General features: G+C 39.6%; 1 pseudogene; it reads right to left on the bottom strand.

Annotated features, from left to right (window-relative positions):
- Positions 1-3,235: 3,235 nt before the first annotated feature.
- On the bottom strand, positions 3,236-4,267 carry LOC104656893 (annotated as a pseudogene).
- Between the last annotated feature and the right edge of the window lie 1,522 nt (positions 4,268-5,789).

The following is a 5,789-nucleotide window of genomic DNA, read 5'->3' on the forward strand; positions in this document are numbered from 1 at the left end:
GTGGTTTGGACTACAAAACTATCCCTTCTCCTCTACAGTAGCTCAGGAGAGACATGCTTCTAAGCACTGAGGTCTGTGGAGTCTCAGACTGTCATTTGCTGTTAAAATTGATCTTCCTGGCAATAACAGCAAATCTGTGGCACAGATGCTACGGGTCCTTAATGTCCTGTGATTTCAGTAAATTCAGTAAATAGTTTGGATCTACTTCAATTTATTCAGAAATGAAACATGTTTAATTAGGTTCACTGGCAGAGTAAGGGTATGCTGGTTTAGTATTCTTGTAAAATATGTATACTATGTAAGTAAATCATAGTTTTTTTTATAAGATGCATTCAAAATGCAATTTCAATTTCAGCTTCCAATGTCCTTTTTTCTTTTGTTAATTACACTTTAAGTTCTAAGGTACATGTGCACAACGTGCAGGTTTATTACATGTGTATATGCCATGTTGGTGTGCTGCACCTGTTAGCTCGTCATTTACATTAGGTAACACCTCCTAATGCTATCCCTCCTCCCTCCCCCCACCCCATGACAGGCCCCAGTGTATGATGTTCCCCAACCTGTGTCCAAGTGTTCTCATTGTTCAATTCCACCCTATGAGTAAGAACATGTGGTGAGAATGTGTTTTCTGTCCTTGCGATAGTTTGCTGAGAATGAAGGTTTCCAGCTTCATCCATGTCCCTACAAAGGACATGAACTCATGCTTTTTATGGCTGCATAGTGTTCCATGGTGTATATGTGACACATTTTCTTAATCTAGTCTATGATTGATAGACATCTGGGTTGGTTCCAAGTCTTAGCTATTGTGAATAGTGCTGCCATAAACATACGTGTGCATGTGTCTTTATAGCAGCATGATTTATAATCCTTTGAGTATATGCCCAGTAATGGGTTGGCTGGGTCAAATGGTATTTCTAGTTCTAGATTCTTGAGGAATACCCACACTATCTTCCACAATGGTTGAACTAGTTAACAATCCCACCAACAGTGTAAAAGTGTTGCTATTTCTCCATATCTTCTCCAGCACCTGTTTTTTCCTGACTTTTTAATGATCGCCATTCTAAGTAGTATGAGATGGTATCTCATTGTGGTTTTGATTGCATTTCTCTGATGGTCAGTGATGATGAGCACTTTTTCATGTGTCTGTTGGCTGCATAAATGTCTTCTTTTGAGAAATGTCTGTTCATATCCTTTGCATATTTTTTGATGGGGTTGTTTGATTTTTTTCTTGTAAATTTGCTTAGGTTCTTTGTAGATTCTGGAATTAGCCCTCTGTCAGATGGATAGATTGGAAAAAATTTCTCCCATTCTGTAGGTTGCCTGTTCACTCTGATGGTAGTTTCTTTTGCTGTGCAGAAGCTCTTTTGTTTAATTAGATCCCATTTGTCAATTTTGGCTTTTGTTGCCATTGCTTTTGGTGTTTTAAACATGAAGTCCTTGCCCATGCCTATGACTTGAATGGTATTGCCTAGGTTTTCTTCTAGGGCTTTTATGGTTTTACATCTAACATTTAAATCTTTAATCCATCTTGAATTAATTTTTGTATAAGATGTAAGGAAGAGATCCAGTTTCAGCTTTCTACGTATGGCTAACCAGTTTTCCCAGCACCATTTATTAAATAGGGAATCCTTTCCCCATTTCTAGTTTTTGTCAGGTTTCTCAAAGATCAGATGGTTGTAGATGTGTGGCATTATTTCCGGTGGCTCTATTCTGTTCCATTGGTCTATATCTCTGTTTTGGTACCAGTACCATGCTGTTTTGGTTACTGTAGCCTTGTAGTATAGTTTGAAGTCAGGTAGTGTGATGCCTCCAGCTTTGTTCTTTTGGCTTAGGATTGTCTTGGCAATGTGGGCTCTTTTTTGGTTCCATATGAAATTTAAAGTATTTTTTTTTCCAATTCTGTGAAGAAAGTGATTGATAGCTTGATGGGGATTGAACTGAATTGAATCTATAAATTACCTTAGGCAATATGGCCCTTTTTACGATATTGATTCTTCCTATCCATGAGCGTGGTATGTTCTTCCATCTGTTAGTGTCCTCTTTTATTTTGTTGAGCAGTGGTTTGTAGTTCTCCTTGAAGAGGTCCTTCATATCCCTTGTAAGTTGGATTCCTAGGTGTTTTATTCTCTTTGAAGCAATTGTGAATGGGAGGTCACTCATGATTTGGCTCTCTGTTTGTCTGTTATTGGTGTATAAGAATGCTTGTAATTTTTGCACATCGATTTTGTATCCTGAGACTTTGCTGAAATTGCTTATCAGCTTAAGGAGATTTTGGGCTGAGGCGATGGGGATTTTTCTAAATATACAATCATGTCATCTGCAAACAGGGACAATTTTACTTTCTCTTTTCCTAATTGAATACCCTTTATTTCTTTTTCTTGCCTGATTGCCCTGGCTAAAACTTCCAACACTACGTTGAATAGGAGTGGTGAGAGAGGGCATCCCTGTCTTGTGCCAGGTTTCAAAGGGAATGCTTCTAGTTTTTGTCCATTCAGTATGATATTAGCTGTGGGTTTGTCACAAATAGCTCTTAATATTTTGAGATATGTCCCATCAATACCTAGTTTATTGAGAGTTTTTAGCATGAAGTGCTGTTGAATTTTGTCAAAGGCCTTTTCTGCATCTATTGAGATAATCATGTGGTTTTTGTCTTTCGTTCTGTTTATATGCTGGATTACGTTTATTGATTTGTGTATGTTGAACCAGCCTTGCATCCCAGGGATGAAGCCCACTTGATCATGGTGGGCTTGATCATGGATAAGCTCTGTGTTGCTTAAAGAACTTTTAAAAAGCATGTGCCCATAAAGCCATTCAAGGAGAGGGAAGGAGTCCCCCTTCTCGTCATTCCTACTGTAGAGTTCCTATTGGGGCTGGGCCAGAAATTAGCACTACTAAATACTTCAGAAACGTCCAAAGTGTTAAAAAGTCTTTCATGCAAAAGAACGTCTTTCAGTGAATAGTAGTGCTCATCAGAATTTCCTAATAGCACAAAAACAAAGGCAAGTCTGTACATTTGATCAGATGTCAAAGTAATGGGAGGTAGACTATTATGTGAACCTTAGCCAGAGCTCCTCCTGGCTTCTTCCTATATACTGTCAACCAACTTGAGTAAAGTGGACTTTGTGAGAGAATAGTGTTTGATAGCCAGGGCCTCTTTCGGGCATTTCTTCTTAAATGGAATAAACCACAGATAAGGGAGTAGGGGAGATAATACAGGGAAGCTACTCTTTCCAGCTCAAAAGGAATTGATGAAGCTCATGTATGCATTCAGGAAGCCCATGGGATCTTCTAGCAAAGGATCATGGCTAATGTGGTCATCCAGAATCCACATCATGGACCATGACAGCTTTTTCCTGTCCAGCTCCAAAAACTCTGGATGGGATTTACAGGATCCAATGGCTCATAGATAAAAAAAATCAATGGGGGTAGTTTCAGAGGCAAGAGCTCCCACTCAGCACCTTCTAAATTATTTCTCTGATTGATGAAGTACCGTAAGAGACTGTCAATGACTAAGTTCCCGTCATTATTGCAGCTATGGGATGGGACTGCCCACATACCCCATCCCACAGCTCACTCTCAGAGGGCCGAGTACATGGCCCAAAGACTGGGGTGAGACATCCAGAGAATACAAAGAAGTTTGTCAGCCACGTGAGGATAGGTGAGAGCACACCTCCAGCTTTAAGTAGCTTTTGGAGAAGGAGGGGATAGTGAGTATCAGGAAAGGTAACTCCATTTCACAGATGGATACTCTATGGAGATGGATACTCTATGGTAAGCCTACCAGATTGATTCGGCTTGTACTTTTAGGGGAGCTCTTGAGTAACAGTATCTCCATAGTCATGAGACAAAAGGTTGGTCCTGTGGTTCTGGAGCCCCAGATGACATAAAAGTGCTTCTATAATGCTAACCCGCTCAAATACGGAATAGTGATATGGTTGTGGTTTGTCACTGAAGCCAAAGTCTATGAAATCAAGTGAAATCAAAGTCTATGAAATCAAGCACTGATGAAACCTCAATGTCAGACCTTCCTAAATCTTGTTCCAATCATAGCTGGATGTTGGAAAGCTGTATAAAATCACAACTATCTCCAGACTTCCAACCACACCCACAGAGTCTTGGGAGAAGATATGCAGTCCCTCATAAGTGAAAAATTTGCCTGAAGACTTCCAACAGTGAAGGGCTGGGGAGACCTGAGGGGGTGGGATCTGCAGGTATGCTACAATAGGCATACGGCCAACAGCGCCACTCGGACGCACCACACCCTCATCCTGATTCAGGTAAGACCTGGACTATAGGACTCCATGTTTGGGAGAATCAGTTGTGCATGCTAGTATATTGTATTTTATATTTTATATTGTATTTTTGTTCTCATTATTTTCAAAGAACTTCTTGATTTCTGCCTTAATTTCATTATTTACCCAAAAGTCACTCAGGAGCATATTGTCTAATTTCCATCTAATTGTTTGGTTTTGAGCAATTTTTATAGTCGACTTCTATTTTTATTGTACTGTGGTCCTAGAGTGTGTTTGATAAGATTCTGGTTCTTTTTCATTTGTTGAGGATTGCTTTATGTCCAATTATGTGGTTGATTTTAGAGTACATGCCATGTGGTGATGAGGAGAATGTATACTGTGTTGTTTTTGGGTGACGAGTTCAATAAAGGTTACAGCCAACGGTACACTGATTAGGCAAAAACTAGCATCATTCTCCTTGAAAACCAGCACAAGACACGGATGCCCTCTTTCATCACTTTTATTCAACATAGTATTGAAAGTCCTAGCCATAGCAATCAGGTAAGAGAAATAAATAAAGGGCATCCAAATAGAAAGAGAGGAAGTCAAACTATCTGTTTGCAAATGACATGATTTTCTCGCTAGAAAACCCCATAGTATCAGCCCAAAAGCTCCTCCAGCTGAAAAACAACTTCAGCAAAGTTACAGGATACAAAATTAATGCACAAAAATCACTAACACTCCTATACACCAACAACAGCCAAACTGAGAGGCAAATCAGAAAGGCAATCTCATTCACAATTGCTACACACACACGCGCACACACACACACACACACACACCCTCCTAGGAATACAGCTAACCAAGGAGGTAAAAAAATCTCTACCATGAGAATTACAAAAGATTTCTCAAAGAAATCAGAGAAGTCACAAACAAATGGAAAAACATCCCATGCTCATGGATAATAAGAATCAGTATCATTAAAATAGATATACTGCCCAAAGCAATTTACAGATTCAATGCTATTCCTATCAAACTACCAGTGATATTCTTCACAGAACTATAAAAAATTATTTTAGAATTCATACAAAACCAAAAAAAGTCTGAATAGCCAAGACAATCCTAATCAAAAGGAACAAAGCCAGAGGCATCAAGCTATCTACTGTCAAACTATATTACAAGGTTACAGTAACCCAAAGAGCATGGAACTGGTACAGAAACAGGCACATAGACCAATGGAACAGAATAGAGAGCCCAGAAATAAGGCTGCACATGTAGGATCATCCTGTCTTCAACAAAGCTGACAAAAACAAGCAATGGGAAAAAGACTCCCAATTCAATAAATGGTGCTGAGATAACTGGCTAGCCATATGCAGAAGATTGAAGCTGGAGCCATTCCTTAAACCATGCACAAAAAGCAACTCAAGATAGATTAAAGGTTGTGTTGGCTCATGTCTGTAATCCCAGCACTTTGGGAGGCCAAGGAGGGCAGATCACTTGTGGTCAGGAGTTCAAGACCAGTCTGGCCAACATGGTGAAACTCTGGCTCCAAGAAAA

Source organism: Rhinopithecus roxellana, chromosome 1 (assembly GCF_007565055.1).
Source record: "Rhinopithecus roxellana isolate Shanxi Qingling chromosome 1, ASM756505v1, whole genome shotgun sequence".
Classification (NCBI taxonomy): Eukaryota; Metazoa; Chordata; class Mammalia; order Primates; family Cercopithecidae; genus Rhinopithecus; species Rhinopithecus roxellana.